The sequence below is a fragment of the Oncorhynchus masou genome, chromosome 12 (genome assembly GCF_036934945.1).
Source record: "Oncorhynchus masou masou isolate Uvic2021 chromosome 12, UVic_Omas_1.1, whole genome shotgun sequence".
In the NCBI taxonomy this organism is placed as follows: domain Eukaryota; kingdom Metazoa; phylum Chordata; class Actinopteri; order Salmoniformes; family Salmonidae; genus Oncorhynchus; species Oncorhynchus masou.
The window spans coordinates 37,431,965-37,449,021 of NC_088223.1; the positions used below are offsets into that span (position 1 = coordinate 37,431,965).

The following is a 17,057-nucleotide window of genomic DNA, read 5'->3' on the forward strand; positions in this document are numbered from 1 at the left end:
TCGAGAAAATGTGTGTTTCTTATTGGACAAGTCCAGGTAGTCCCTCCCTGTTTCAGTCAGTTTTCGTTCGTTTGATGCCTAATGAACAAGACCTTGGTGACATGTTCTGTCCACTACTGTAAATAGCTCATGCTGTGTGTAAAACTGCAAAGATTTGACAAAAAACAAACATTTCAAATACACAGGAGGGCATATAATCTGAAACACGTTTGGAAAACTACAGTAGCCAATGGGACGGTATAACTTGGATCAGGTGTACCAGTACTTCAGATCCTCATAGATTATTGCTGCCACCTCACATACATTGTAAAAAGGAAGTTTTTTTTTAATATAAATCCTGTGCACCAATTGTACATTTTTTTTCTCATTTCAGCGGACAGAAAATGTCACCTTCTATTTGTCAAGGATCCATAGGCCAATATATTTGCTACTCCCCAGTAATGGTTGGTAAAGGCAATGGTCCATTGGTTTACATGACCTTACCATACATAACTGCTCGTAAAAAATAAGGAATGATATGAAACACGTTATTTTATTTTTTTACGGACGACTCCGTTCTAGTTCTATTTTCGCTTGTCGAAACTACTTAAAAAGGCCACAATTTCCACAGAGAGATAACGCAATGATTCTCTACAGCGTAAACAAAGGCAGTCCAGCCAACAAAGGTATATTTAAATATATAGGCAAACATTACACACATATATAGGATTTGCTCACTCACTCACATAATGTAACATAATACTCTACATTGAAGGTCCAGGTCTTGTGGGTAGAAGCCTCATATTTTCCACTTTTATTCTATGTTTGTTTTGACTAAATACACTACACAGACAATAGTATGTGGACACCTGCTCGTCGAACATCTCATTCCAAAATCAATGGCCGCCTTTGCTGCGATAACAGCTTCAACTTTTCAGGGAAGAATTTCCACTAGATGTTAGAACATTGCTGCAGGGACTTGCTTCCATTCAGCTACAAGAGCATTAGTGAGGTCGGGCACTGACGTTGGGCGATTAGGCCTGGCTCGCAGTTGGCGTCCCAATTCATCCCAAAGGTTTTCGATGGGGTTGAGGTCAGAGCTATTTGCAGGCCAGTCAAGTTCTTCCACACCGATCTCGACAAACCATTGCTGTGTGGACCTTGCTTTGTGCAAGGGGGCATTGTCATGCTGAAACATGGGCAGCTCTAGCAGGGCAGAAATTTGACAAACTGACTTGTTGGAAAGGTGGCATCCTATGACGATGCCATGTTGAAAGTCACTGAGCTCTTGAGTAAGGCCATTCTACTGACAATGTTAGGCTATGGAGATTGCATGGCTGTGTACTCGATTTTATACACCTGTCAGCAATGGGTGTGGCTGAAATAGCCAAGTCAACTAATTTGAAGTGATGTCCACATACTTTTGTACATATGGTGTATAATAAAATCAACAGGGACCCCACTTAACACAGCTAAAAAGTCTTTCAATGGCCATATTGTCACCTCTTCTCTCTCTCTCTCTCTCCATCCCTTCTTCTCTCCTTTTATTTTGGGGTAGTATTTCAAGAAACCCTCCTTTGATCCTTTCATCCTTCCTCTCAGTCTTTCAGGTTGTTGATGTGGGCACAGATCTTGAGGGCGGGACCGAGCTTGATGTTCATGGTGGACATGAGATGCTCCTCTCTGAGCAGCAGCAGGGCCTGTCCATCAATCTCCTGGGACAGGAAATGGGCCGCCAGCTCCTCACAGTCTGCGAGAGGAGAAAAGGAGGAGAGATGGAGAGAAAGAGGGAAGTTGGGAGTAAGAGAGGGCGAGAGAGAGGGGGGGGAGAGATGGTAAGCAAGACAATAACATGAATAGCATTTACAATGGTGAAAATACAATAGCAATCGTATTATCATAGAATAATACTGGGATTAAAAAAACACAAAAAAACAAGTACGATAAATGTTTTAAAGATTTCAAAAGTCACAAAAAGAGTAGCATTTGTGTGTTGTTGCATGACAACGCATGTCCTTCTGAAATGTATCAACCAATGGCGTCTACAGTATATAGCTCATCTGTGGTACCGACCTTGCAGAGATGATATGAACTGAGACACTTCCTCCACACTCCACTGGGCAGGGCTGCCGGGCAGGAAGTGGGGCGCCGGTGAGCCCTCCAATCGGAGTGTGGGGGGAGGCTGATGACAGGAAGAGGAGGAGGCCGGGGAGAAGGACATGGGGTCCTCTTCCTCCTCGCAACTGGAGATGTCGTCCGAACGGCTGGACTCGGAGCGGCACTGTAGACAATGAACCAGGACTGTATGAGAGGTGTCACTGGATGGCCATGAATCTTCAGCACTGTTCTCCCTAAACTACAATTCTGAGTGGTAGATCTTGGCTTGCATTTTGACTCAGAAAGTGATCTTGACTCAGAAAGGGTTGGTGACCACCGTTCTAGAGTTTTCTCTGTTAACACTATCAACGTTTCCCTTTACTGTGGCAACTGTGATCGAATCAATGCAATATTAGTCACTTTCAATATAACATACCCGAAACAAAACCAACTACGCAATATATTTTGTTGTGGGCATAACGCATTTGAGTAGGAGTCTATTGCATTGACACGCACTACTCAGTCCGTACTGTACACAGAGAGGTGAGGCATAAACAATCAGAGCTGCAGTAGGCCTATATGCAAATAGACCATTGCCATATATGGACCTGTGCCATTTACTTTGAACTGGATCGTGTTGACAGCATGAGAAGGTCGTGAGTAGATGAGCTTGTTTTGAAATCAAAGCGGAAGCTACATGTAGCCATGCATGTTTATATCCTTTGCTAGTTAGTGAGTTGATAGCCCAGTTATAGATCATTTGTAGTCAGCAATAGGGGAGTGACTGCTTCCTACAAGGGCACAAAACATGTACATTTCTACACATCTTTTAAAAGCAAGTCAGGTAAAGAGTATTTGTTTTGTATTAAAGGGGCAGTGTTGTATTTTGAGACAGGCTTGAATAAGCTAAGTAGCAGAGGGTAGTATAATTTGTCTGATTCTCTCTAATAATGGTATGATAATAATAATGCATTTTATTTTGTAAAGTGGTTTTGCATCAAACATCACAACAGCATTTTCAGTCACCTTCTTGTCTCAAGGACAAGTGGATAAACAGGTTAATGTCAAGCCTTGCAAGTCTCATGGATTGAAGGCCTACATTGAACACGACACATTGGCTGCTACTATAGGCTGAATGATAGAACAGCTATTTCCATGTTAAAATGTTATGGGATGCATTTTGTCCATTGTAAACTACATGGCCACTGTTAAAACTAACTTAAAGCGGGTACAGCCTCAGTGCTCACAGTAAATGCGAGCAGGAAAATGCACAGAATGTTCACGACGTTCTGCGCTCAGCAGACCTGAAATTTGCTCAGTCCCGGAATTTGTTTTGAAGGAATATTGCTCTTCAGTCATCCATGCCAGCTCAAAAACAAGTGTACAACTATCAATGATGAACGGACCATTACCTTGACTGGTAAGGGTCTCCCGGCTATTTTGGCACTGGCGATCTCAGAGCTGGTCCTGTGGGGGACCCTCCTCCTCAGGACTCCGTCCTCGTCAGAGTGGGTGAGGTGAAGCCCCTGTCGCAGGCGGAAGTGCTGGCTGCAGCTCACGTTATACCTGGAGCAACAGGGAGACATATAGCAGGCATGCACTGAGCGTACAAAACATTAAGAACACCTGCTCTTTCCATGACACAGACTGACCAGGTGAATCCAGGTGGAAGCTATGATCCCTTATCGAATGCTTTTGAAGCCTTGAGACAAGTGAGACATGAATTGTGTATGTGTGCCATTCAGAAGGTGAATTGGCAAGACTAAAGATTTAAGTGCTTTTGAACAGAGTATGGTAGTAGCTGCCAGGCGCACCGGTTTGAGTGTGTCAAGAACTGTAACGCTGCTGGGTTTCTCACGCTCAACAGTTTCCCGTGTGTATCAAGAATGGTCCACCAACCAAACGACATCCAGACAACTTGACACAACTGTGGGAAGCATTGGAGTGAACACGGCCAGTGTCCCTGTGGGACACTTTCGACACCTTGTAGAGTCCATGCCCTGGCGAATTGAGACTGTTCTGAGGGCAAAAGGGGGTGCAACTCAATAATAGTAAAGTGTTCCTAATGTTTTGTACACTCAATGTATACTGCCATATATACTGAACAAAAATATAAACACAACATGCAACAATTTTACTGAGTTACAATTCATATAAGGAAATCAGTCAATTGAAATACATTCATTAGGCCCTAATCTATGGATTTCACATGACTGGGCAGGGGCTAAGCCATGTGTGGGTCTGGGAGGACAAAGGCCCACCCACTTGGGAGCCAGGCCCAGCCAATCAGAACGAGTTTTCCCCCACAAAAGGGCATTATTACAGACATAAATACTCCTCAGTTTCATCAGCTGTCGAAGATGATCCCGCGGGTGAAGAAGACGGATGTGGAGGTCCTGGGCTGGCTTCGTTACACGTGGTCTTCGGTTGTGAGGCCGGTTGGAGGTACTGTCAAATTCTCTAAAACAACGTTGGAGGCGGCTTATGGTAAAGAAATGAACATTCAATTCTCTGGCAACAGCTCTGGTGGACATTCCTGCAGTCTGCATGCCAATTACGCAGCTCCCTCAACATTTTGACATCTGTGGCATTGTGGTGTGTGACAAAACTCCACATTAAAGGGTGGCTTTTAATTGTTCACAGCACGAGATGCACCTGTGTAATGATCATGCTGTTTAATCAGCATCTTGATATGCCACACCTGTCAGGTAGATGGATTTATCTTGGCAAAGGAGAAATGCTCACTAACAGGGATGTAAACAAATTTGTGCCCAAAATTTGAGACAAATAAGCTTTTTGTGAGTATGGAACATTTCTGAGATCTTTTATTTCAGCTCATGAAACATGGGAACAACACATTACATGTTGCGTATATTTTTTTTCTTCAGTATAGTAGACACAGAACACTGCAGTGACGTTGTACTATATTATGACTGTACCTCTTGGAACAGGTCAAGGAGCAGAAGCGCTTGGTCCCTCTAAACTGTCTGGCTGGGGCAAAGCTTTTGCAGTACTCACACTTCAGCACTGGGAAGAGAGAACAGGAAAAGAGGGGTTTAAAGAACTATATGAATTATAGTTCGTAGTCAAACCACTTTCTTTGATGGAAACGTGACTTGGACTATGGTCTGAGCCTAACCTGTAGCTGTATTCACAGTCTCAGGCTGACTGGCGTCTGGATTGTCCATTACCAAATCTTCTCCAGCTGGCTCTTTCACTGGCCCACTCACCTGTCAATCAATATACAGGAACAAAATGTGTTGTGTACAACATTACTGATTAAAGGGAATTATTGATAACATTGTTTTGATCTACAGTACATGTCATTATTTACATCAGATGTTGTATGGCACATTCAGAAAGTATTCAGACCCCTTGACTTTTTCGACATTTTGTTACATTACAGCCTTATTCTAAAATGGATTCAAACGTTTTTTCCTCGTCAATCTACACGAGTGGTGGAAAAAGTACCCAATTGTCATATTTGGTTATAAATATACTTAAGTATCAAAAGTAAATGTAATTGCTAAAATATACTTAAGTATCAAAAGTAAAAGTATAAATCATTTCCTATTCCTTCTATTAAGTAAAGCAGGTGGCTCCATGTTCTTGTTTTTTTAAACGTATGGATAGCCAGGGGCAGACTCCAACACTCAGACATTATTTACAAAAGATGCATTTGTGTTAAGTGAGCCCGCCAGATCAGAGGCAAAAGGGATGACCATGTGTTGTCTTGATAAGTGTGTCACGTCTTCTAGGAGTAGTGGGTTTGGAGTCAGGCACAGAGAGGACAGGGTTCGGACAATCGTATTTTATTCCGGTCACGCCCAAACACTAGGCGCATAAAACTGACCGGCCCAGACACAGGACCCAAACACAGGACCCAAACACAGGACCCAAACACAGGACCCAAACACAGGACCCAAACACAGGACCCAAACACAGGACCCAAACACAGGACCCAAACACAGGACCCAAACACAGGACCCAAACACAGGACCCAAACACAGGACCCAAACACAGGACCCAAACACAGTACCCAAACACAGGACCCAAACACAGGACCCAAACACAGGACCCAAACACAGGACCCAAACACAGGACCCAAACAGTCCGGAGAAAATAAAATACAAATGCACATCCCACACACTAACAGAGGAACAATCCCGCACAAACCTAGTCGGGCCTAACAGGCTTAAATAGACATACATCAAGAAACAAAATAAAAGACGGGTGCAACCAATAAGACCAAACTAACAGAAAAGGAAAAAGGGATCGGTGGCGGCTAGTAGACCGGCGACGACGACCGCCGAGCGCCGCCCGAACAGGCAGGGGAGCCACATTCGGTGGGAGTCGTGACAAAGTGGGTGAATTGGAACATTTTCCTGTCTCGCTACGCATTCAAAATGTAACGAGTACTTTTGGGTGTCAGGTGAAATTAATGGAGTACATTATTAAGTATATTATTTTATTTAGGAATGTAGTGAAGTAAAAGTAAATGTTGTCAAAAATATAAATAGTAAAGTAAAGGCAAATTTCATTAAAAAAATACAAAACGGAAATATTACATTTACATAAGTATTCAGACCCTTTACTCAATACTTTGTGGAAGCACCTTTGGCAGCAATTACAGCCTTTCGTCCTCTTGGGTATGACGCTACAAGCTTGGCAAACCTGTATTTGGGGAGTTTCTCCCATTCTTCTCAAAGGTGAACTATTGCCCCAGTCTGAGGTCCTGCACGCTCTGGAGAAGGTTTTCATCAACCATCTCTCAGTACTTTGCTTTGTTCATCTTTCCCTCGACCCCGACTAGTTTCCCAGTCCTTGCCGCTGAAAAAGATCCCCAAAGCATGATGCTGCCACCACCATGCTTTACCGTAGGGATGGTGCTAGGTTTCCTCTAGACGTGACGCTTGGCATTCAGGCCAAAGAGTTCAATCTTGGTTTCATCAGACCAGAGTCCTTCAGGTGCCTTTTGACAAACTCCAAGCGGGCTGTCATGTGCCTTTTACTGAGGAGTGGCTTCAGCCTGCCAACTCTAGATGATTGTCCTTCTGGAAGGTTCTCCCATCGCCACAGAGGAACTCTGGAGCTCTGTCAGAGTGACCATCGGGTTCTTGGTCACCTCCCTGACCAAGGCCCTTCTCCCCCGACTGGCCGGGTGGCCAGCTCTAGGAAGAGTCCACTGTGTTCTTGGGGACCTTCAATGCTGCAGAAATGTTTTGGTACCCTTCCCCAGATCTGTGCCTCGACACAATCCTGTCTCCGAGATCTACAGACAATTCCTTCAACCTCATAGCTTGTTTTTTTGCTCTGACATGCACTGTAAACTGTGGGACCTTATATAGACAGGTGTGTGCCTTTACAAATCATGTCCAATCAATTGAATTTACCACAGGTGGACTCCAATCAAGTTGTAGAAACATCTCAAGGATGACCAATGGAAACAAGATGCAGCTGAGCTCAGTTTCGAGTCTCATAGCAAAGGGTCTGAATACTTATGCAAATAAGGTATTTCTGTTTTTCATTTTTTTATACAAAATCTAAAAACCTGTTTCCGCTTTGTCATTATGCGGTATTCTGTGTAGATTTATGAGGCCATTTTTTAAAATGTTATACCTTTTAGAAAAGTCAAGGGGTCTGAATACTTTCCGAATGCACTGTATATCCCCAAAGGGTCTGAATGGATGTTGTATTGTATATGACAACCACAACTACTCTAAGGTGAACTGTACATACAGGGAAGGGTTCAGCTCCCTCCTGGATGACGAAGCCCTCTATGAGGTGGGTGAGGACGTGGGGTTTGACCACAGCCTGTGGAGGGGGGGCTCTCTCCCCCTGGCCACCCCCCACACGGGACACTGAGAGGGCAGGGGAAGGAGAGGGAACGGGGGAGGGAGAAGGTGGACCAGTGCCTTAAAAAAAGACGGTTGAGGGGAGAGAAAGGATTTTATCATTTATTTTTGAACAATTTGAGCAAGGCTGACTGTCCACATCTATGCAAATGTGAGGTTTTTGGAATCATGTATAGGTATGGATCAAAGGGAATTTGACATGTTGGTGGCTGGGCTATGGTGGAAAATGGTCTCCCTGCACTCTTATCCTTCCAGTGGTTGTAAAAGAGAGGAATGAGAAAGGCAAAGTATTTAAGACAAGTGGGCACATTCGTAGCTGACTCCTTACCTGCTTCCATGGCGGAGGAGGAGAGAGCAGGGGAGTGTTCACTCATAGGAACAAGGTGGGGAGGGGGGGGACCATCTTCCTCATTGGCTGCGTCTGACTCGGATTTCCTCTTCATCGACTTACCCTTTGAGGAATGTCATAATTTCACAAATGGAATCGACAACTACTACGTAGTTTAGAAACATCAGTAATTTATAGTGTCATCAGTGCTATCATTAAGGAACAACTCACCTGGGGAGGATGAGGACACACAGACTCTCCATTGGCAGCCACTACAGTGGATGCACTGCTTGCCTCAACCAACGGCAGGGGTAGAGTGAGGGAGGAACGGGAGAGGGTGGGAGGAGAGATGGCGGCCTGGGGCTGAGAGGAGATGCTGGTGGCCAAGGTGCAATTTGGATTTTGATTCAGCCTAGGACTCTGATTGGCTTGTGCTTGCACGTGAGAAACGTGGGCCAATGAGAGGGCTTCCTGGGCTGATTGAAGGCTCTTTAGACCCACCCCTTTGCCTAAACCCCCTCTCTCTGGATGCGATGGAGGCCACCATGGTGAGGAGGCTGGCGCTGCTGGAGCTATTTAGAAGGGTAGCTCCGTCCTGGGAACAGGCGTTCCGGGCCTGGACCAAGGCCAAAGCCTGGGGGTTTCCTATGGAGCTTGGCCTGGCCCCTACTATCTGGACTGGGATGTGCGGCGGAGGCTGGGCGGCACTAGTCTGGTTGTTGGCGGGGGGCGCGGGGAGGATGGGAGGTGGGTTGCGGGAGGGCAGTTGCAGTGGCATACGGAGACCCTGTTGAGTTTTGGGCTGGATTGGAATGGGACCGTTCCCATGGCCTCCCTTGTCGTTAATAGTGCTTTTCTGCAGAGGCTGAACCACCAGCGTTTGAGTACTAACATTGGGCTTGATGGTGGCAGCACCCATCTGGTAACTGTGGGACTGAGAGGGTGCACTGGAGGTGGGCACCAGAATGTGCGTCGCCGCGGCGGCCGAGTTCACCGTGGTGATAGCCCCGCCCCGGCCAAAGTTGGGTCCGGAAAGGAGGAGCTGTGAGAGTGGGACAGAGGTGGAGGGTGAGGAGGGGGTGTTAGAGTGGTGGTTGCCCGTCTTGAGGTTGAGAGAGGAGAGGTTGGCGTTGGAGCTCTGGATGTAGGTGGGGATCTTGATGTGGGACTGTTGGAGTTGGGTTGGTTTAGTGGGAGACTGCTGAGTGGACTGGTTGAACTGCTGGTGAGATGACTGTATAAGGGAGTAGGTTGCTGGAAAAGAATTAGGGAAACGAATAACTAAGAGGTAAGTAAGTATGCTAAGTACGTAGAGCTAAGTATGCTGCGATTTCACTCCCCACCTATTTCACCCCTCTCTGGGGTTTCAGTCTTGACCCCGACCCCCTTGGGACTGCCGACACATCGCAAAGCCAGGTTCTGCACCTGGCCCAGAGAGAAAGGAGAGATGAGTTTATGAGGATTGATGCAAAGAAGAGGCCAGAGAGAGGGATGCAAGAGAAGTACAAGCAAGAGTTTCACAAATTTCAGAGTATAACACCGTAGTTTTACTGCACAAAAATTCTAGATTTTTACTGGTCCCAGATCTATTTGCTGTGTGCTGTAATGACCACAGGAACTGGCAAGACAGCAACAACAGATCTGGGAAGAAGCTATTCTAGATTACATCACTAAAGCAGAACTCACTCCAATGGTCTCCGTCACAAATACAAAGTTGATCCATACCTGGTCATTGTCTGATTGGTTGCTGGAGGAAGTAGGTGTAACTTCCTGTTGTTGCTGCTGCTGAGTCTGTGGCTGCTGGGTGACCGTTGCCATGGCAGCGGTTGCCGTGCTACCAGGCATAAAGATGAGTTGTGAGGAGAGGGGAGCCCTCAGAGACCGGTTCACCTACAGTACAACAAAAGAGACAGTCAATGAAACAGTCCCTTCATGGAGACAAATGACAAAAGCAGATACAATACTCACACTCCTGAGCCAAGCCCGAACCACAGCAAGCTAAGCTGTACTGTGCTGACCTGGTTATGAATCCACTGTAGTGGAATTGGAACTGTGCTGAAAATATCTGAGCCAGCAAAGTTTTGTTCGGGTCGGCCATATAGTGTGAATCAGGCAATGGTGCATGTGTTCTCACTCTCAGATACATCTGTCCCTGTCCTGCTGCACTCCCACCCAGCAGCACTGATTGGCTTATGGTGGATGTCCCGGAAGAGCCTGGGCCTATAGCGCGGGTGCTGGTTATGGCCCCTCCCCCAGAAGTGGTTACGTTCACCTGAAGGGGAAAGAAAAAAGGGGTAACAACAACCAAAGCAAACAACAACCAAAGCAAACTGTATTGACTAGTTTGGAGACAATTAAACAATGGAAGTGCCAGTAACTCAAACATATAAAATGTCACAGATGTTCAAACTGAAAATGATGGTTTCACGCAAATATCGCTGGAGTTCCCTATTTGAAGCTGTATTTGTGTCAATGACACCCATTCTGCCAGTTACATTCTGTTAAATGTCCACAAAGCACACACACCCCTGGGTCGCTCCTCTTTTCAGTTCCCTGCAGCTAGCGACTGGAACGAGCTGCAACAAACACTCAAACGGGACAGTTTTATCCCAATCTCTTCATTCAAAGACTCCATCATGGACACTCTCACTGACAGTTGTGACTGCTTCGAGTGATGTACTGTTGTCTCTATCTTCTTGCCCTTGTGTTGTTGACCGTGCCCAATAATGCTTGTACCATGTTATGCTGCTGCCATGATGTGTTTCTACCATGGTGTTGTCATGTGGTGTTGCTACCATGCTATGTTGTTGTCTTAGGTCTCTCTTTATGTAATGTTGTCTCTTGTTGGGATGTGTTTTGTCCTATATTTTTATTAGTAATCAACCGTACCCGCAGGAGGCCTTCTGCCTTTGGGTAGGCCGTCACTGTAAATAATCATTTGTTCTTAACTGACTTGCCTAGTTAAATAAAGTTGAAATAGAATCTAAGAAAAAGGATTGTATGCTGTGCTAGTTCTGAAAGAGGCATGTATGTGTAAACGTACAGATGTGACTGTTGTGCTGGTGGTCTGAGAGGTGCTGTTGGTGGCAGGGCTGGACTGGCGACTGGCAGCAAAGGTGGCCTAGAACAGGGACAACAAGGAATAATGTAAAAAGCCATTGCCATAGTTTAGAGCAGAAAAAACAAAGCCATTGCCATAGTTTAGAGCAGAAAAAACAGACTATGTACCAAACCTCATGACGATGTTTCAACATATTGTACTGCCCACCTAGCCTGAACATTCTGCCTTTTAAAATAGCAAACCAACAGTAACCTGACCATGTCAAGACAGCACCAATGTCCCCTATTCTGAGCATGCATTATTGGTACAGTTGAAGTTGGAAATTTACATACACCTTAGCCAAATACATTTAAACTCAGTTTTTCACAATTCCTGACATTTAATCCTAGGAAAAATTAGGCCAGTTAGGATCAAAACTTTATTTGAAGAATGTGAAATGTCAGAATAATAGTAGAGATAATTATTTATTTCAGCTTTAATTTCTTTCATCACATTCACAGTGGGTCAGAAGTTTACATACACTCAATTAGTATTTGGTAGCATTGCCTTTAAATTGTTTTAACTTGGGTCAAACGTTTCAGGTAGCCTCCCACAAGCTTCCCACAATAAGTTGGGTAAATTTTGGCCCATTCCTCCTGAGAGAGCTGGTGTAACTGAGTCAGGTTTGTAGGCCTCCTTGCTCGCACATGCTTTTTCAATTCTGCCCACACATTTTCTATGGGATTGAGGTCAGGGCTTTGTGATGGCCACTCCAATACCTTGACTTTGTTGTCATTAAGCCATTTTGCCACAACTTTGGAAGTATGTTTGGGGTCATTGTCCATTTGGAAGACCCATTTGCAACAAAGCTTTAAATTAACTTCCTGACTGATGTCTTAAGATGTTGCTTCAATATATCCACATCATTTTCTTTCCTCATGAAGCCATCTATTTTGTGAAGTGCACCAGTCCATCCTACAGCAAAGCCCCCCCACAACTTGATGCTGCCACCCCCATGCTTCACAGTTGGGATGGTGTTCTTCGGCTTACAAGCCTCCCCCTTTTTCCTCCAAACATAACGTTGGTCATTATGGCCAAACAGTTATATTTATTTCAGACCAGAGGACATTTCTCCAAAAAGTATGATCTTTGTCCCCATGTGCAGTTGCAAACTGTAGTCTGGCTTTTTTATGGCGGTTTTGGAGCAGTGGCTTCTTCCTTGCTGAGCGGCCTTTCAGGTTGTGTCTATATAGGACTCGTTTCACGGTGGATATAGAAACTTTTGTACCCGTTTCCTCCAGCATCTTCACAAGGTCTTTTGCTGTTGTTCTAGGATTGATTTGAACTTTTCGCACCAAAGTACATTCATCTCTAGGAGACAGAACGCTTCTCCTTCCTGAGCGGTATGACGGCTGCGTGGTCCCATGGTGTTTATACTTGCGCACTATTGTTTGTACAGATGAATGTGGTACCTTCAGGCGTTTGGAAATTGCTCTCAAGGATGAACCAGACTTGTGGAGGTCTACAATTCTTTTTCTGAGGTCTTGGCTGATTTCTTTTGATTTTCCCATGATGTTAAGCAAAGAGGCACTGAGTTTGAAGGTAGGCTGTCATGCCCTGACCTTTGAGAGCCGTTTTTATTTCTCTATTTGGTTAGGTCAGGGTGTGATTTGAGTGGTCATTCTATGTTTTCTATTTCTTTGTTTTTGTCCGAGTGTGGTTCCCAATCAGAGGCAGCTGTCTATCGTTGTCTCTGATTGGGAATCATACTTAGACAGCCTTTTCCCCACCTAATGTTGTGGGTAATTATTTATTTTCTGTGTGTACGCCACGGTTGCGTCACGTTCAGTTGCTGTTTACCTGTTTTTTGTGAAGGTTTCACTTTATTTAAAAAATGTGGAATTACATGCACGCTGCACCTTGACTCATCTATGACAGGGAGTTTGAAGACAGTGAACGTGACAGCAGGCCTTGAAATACATCCACAGCTACACCTCCAAGTGACTCAAATGATGTCAATTAGCTTATCAGAAGCTTCTAAAGCCATGACATCATTTTCTGGAATTTTCCAAGCTGTTTAAAGGCACAGTCAACTTAGTGTATGTAAATGGAATTGTGATACAGTGAATTATAAGTGAAATAAACTGTAAACAATTGTTGGAAAAATTACTTGTGTCATACCTAATCCATTTGCCAAAACTATAGTTTGTTATTAACAAGAAATTTGTGGAGTGGTTGAAAAATGACTCCAACCTAGTGCATGTAAACTTTCGACTTCAACTGTAGGTGTGTTTCATAAAGATGGTTCTTTACCTGTTGTACTGCAGCCAGGTTTTGTAGCTGGGCACTGTTGATCTGTTGCTGCAGCATTAGCTGCTGGAAGTACTGCGCTGCGTTGGGCTGCCTCTGCAGCGCCTGAAGGGCCTTCAGTTGCACAAGATAGGAAACAGGGAGAGGGAGTAATGACATTGCACTGTCAATAACCTGCAGGTTGATATACGATGGCTTGCACAGTGATAATGAGACAACTACGCTACAGGCAAGGATTACAGATGATCCTGTGTGACTATGAGTACAATTTGTGATTGCCATGTTAGAAAAAGGCATAGACTATACATAATATTCCCATTCATATGCATACACACCTGTGCACACGCACACCCACACGTACTGACCTGCACAGCCTGTCTCTCGTACAGGGACATGGAGTTCATTGGAGAGGGGCGGGAGTTCACTCCTGATGGAGTGGTTCCATTGGTAGAGCCCTGATTTTGGTCCCCATCTGTCTCCATCACTGAGGAAAAGAAGAGAAGCTTTCAATCAAATGCTGCCAAGAAAACAATGTCAAAAGACCAGCTATCAGTCACTGGTGGAAGGTAAACTATTATTCACATTACAGCTTTGTGGAGCTGTAAGGTGTGGAATATATCTGTCATGCCTGGATAACTAACATCTGTATTTACATGTTGACAAGATTGTATCTATCAATCAAGAATGCCATTCCTCCGTTCACGTGACTGCTTGCAAACATTTGATTGTCATGCAACATACATGCAATACATTCTAAACTAGTAATACATGCATTGTTAGTCGCTTGCAAGGTAAAACATTATAAGATAGCTAGCTGTCCACATGTTATGCAGCTCACTTGTTTCACTATAATTAAAAGCAAGTTGAGTGCTGCTAGCTAGTACAGTAATTAACTAGCTAGCTACAGTAACTAGTTGCAGACAGTGCTAGCACAAAAGCTAGCTACTGTAACTAGCTAGCTACCCATGAGCACCGTATGCTGCAAATCCCTTGCTCACCGTGGACGTTGGTGTATTGCCACCTATGTTTCTATCTCGACTTCAATGCGTAGCAGTATGCAACAATTCCTTTTGCACGACGATATTACAGTACATTCAATTGGGTTGTTGACAGTTTGCATAAATTTGGGTGGAGGACAACGCCTCCTTCTGATGTTTTGTCGTTTTCCGGCGCAATGGAATGACGGCGCACGTAGGTCGCCTGCCAAAATGTGTAACAACAACATAGTTATTACAACGTAATATCTACCTGCAATAGAACACGGTTAATATTACACGGTTAATATGTAATTCATTGCGACAATGTACGTGATGCTTCCTGTTACATTGTAGCTGCATCATGAAATAATAATTCGAGCAGCATTGTGTATCCGCTACAATGAATTTGATTACACCAATTGTGTGACCATACAAACATTTTCCAGAAATCATGTTTTCACGTATGTAAAATGAGCAAAACCGTTTTACCTTCTAGTTAACTTAGATGCGTTTATAAGTAAAGCTACCCTTACATTTTATTTTTATTTAAAACGAGGTTAAACAATGTACTTACTTTGTCCACTTTCTTTCCTTCAAAGCTTCAAACTCTAAACCTGTCACTCAAAATGGTCTCTGTCAACATCACCTAATCCCAAACCATGTTGAAAGACTATGTCCAGATGAAGTACACAAACAAACAACCAGGAATTGCTGTTTGTAATGCCACCTGGTGGATGTAAATTAGGTTAATAAAGCAAAACGCTGACTTTGTACTTGCCAACGATAGTATCAGAAGGTATCAAAGGCTGTGTGTTTGTTAGATGTGGGATATTTTATTTAACATTGTATTCATATATACAAACATAAGTGAAACGAATACATGTAACATATGAGGGTGCATGATTGCTGTTAGTTTGTTGTAATGTTTAATTTTCTCAAAAGCTATTGTATAGCCAGATTTATACTGTTTGTGTGATACATTTTCCCAATACAGGACAATTATCAAATGGATTCAAAAGTGTGCTTTTCTGCACCAACATGGATTATTTCATAAATTTTCATTTCAGTTGTTTATGGCAGAGACTATAGACATTGCTTAAATGCCCTTTGTTTGGTGCCTAATGGAGAATAAGAGTACAAGACTTTAGAAGCAGGAAGAATGTGTTCACAGACACATACGGTACACATTAGCTGAAAGGTGCTGAAGAAGAGGTGCAAATAAACAGCCGAAACATGGACCTCATAAACACGATCACTCAAAGCAAACGGAAGGCCATGAAACAAAGGTCATGGACAAAATCGACATAATAGCAATACCAACAGCATGGGTAAAACCCCATTTCAAAACAACATGGTTTTCTGAAGTCAATTGGAATAGATCTCTGTGACAATACAGGATACAATCCTAAAAAATAAAAATAAACACTTTTTTTAGACACACACTGAGGTGTATACTAAGCAAGTGGAAAGTGGAAGAGGGGGAGGGTGAGGGAAGCACTGTTGTGGAGCAGTGGAAAGGAAACTGGTTTTATTTCCAGTGTATATTTTGACATAAATAATACTTTAACCACAAAGTTAATAGAGCAATTGTGTCTCAATGCTTCAGCGTATTACTAGGAAACAATCTAAATAGTTGTTCACTCATTGGACGATGGGCACCCACATAAGTCAGAACAAGCACACATTCAACATATAAATATTATTTCTGAAATACATATTTACAAATAAATACTCTCCTAACTGTGTACAGTAAGTGAATGTGCATATGGTAGCTGGGTATGGTTCAGTTAGTACAGTATTGCAGTCTTGTTAACAGTAGTGAGGGAGTGCAGCCACTGAATAACGTTTTCTCCTAAGAGTAGAGGTCAAATAGTGAACACTACCATCAAAGGAATGTATTTTCCCCAGTGCAACACATATCATATATCCACCATATATTATATTAATACGGAACAAAGCCGTGACCCTGTGTCATCTTTCTGAGAAAAATAAATAGTGATTGCGCTTGGAGCAAAATTTACTACATATCATTTACACAACCACAAAAAAATAAACATTTATCGACTATATCTATACAATAAAATCTTTAAACAAATTACTATTTTTAAAAATGTTCCACATGGTAATTGTCAGACAAATGGTCACACAGTAGAGTAATTAAAAAGCAATTTTGCACAAATCCTCACATTTGGTCACAACTAAACTCCTATTGTGGTATTTCAAATCCACATTGAATAGACAACCGTCACAATTATATTCATTTTTTTTTTACTGAATGCTCTCATGGCAGAAAAATTCAAAATTGCACTCAATACCATAGAGTCCTTTGTTCTCTATGGTTGATTCTAATCGAATCCATGTTCATAACATCACAACACATATCATAATCTATTATAATCTAATATCCAAAATAACTATCTTTATTAATGTTACCCATCCTTTATATAAAGTTTCATCCTTTTTAATTTGAA

The 17,057-nt window shown here is 43.3% G+C and overlaps 1 protein-coding gene and 1 pseudogene across 1 annotated transcript in view; one reads left to right on the forward strand and one right to left on the reverse strand.

The window, feature by feature from the left end:
* The window catches only part of LOC135550007 (tyrosine-protein kinase STYK1-like), a 20,018-nt gene extending 18,352 nt beyond the window's left edge, over positions 1–1,666 (forward strand). The window contains exon 11 of the mRNA XM_064980432.1: positions 1,582–1,666. The gene's annotated coding sequence lies outside the window, so the exon portion shown is untranslated. The remainder of the gene's footprint in view (positions 1–1,581) is intronic.
* Positions 1,578–15,251, reverse strand: LOC135550006 (polyhomeotic-like protein 1; annotated as a pseudogene).
* Positions 15,252–17,057: the final 1,806 nt, after the last annotated feature.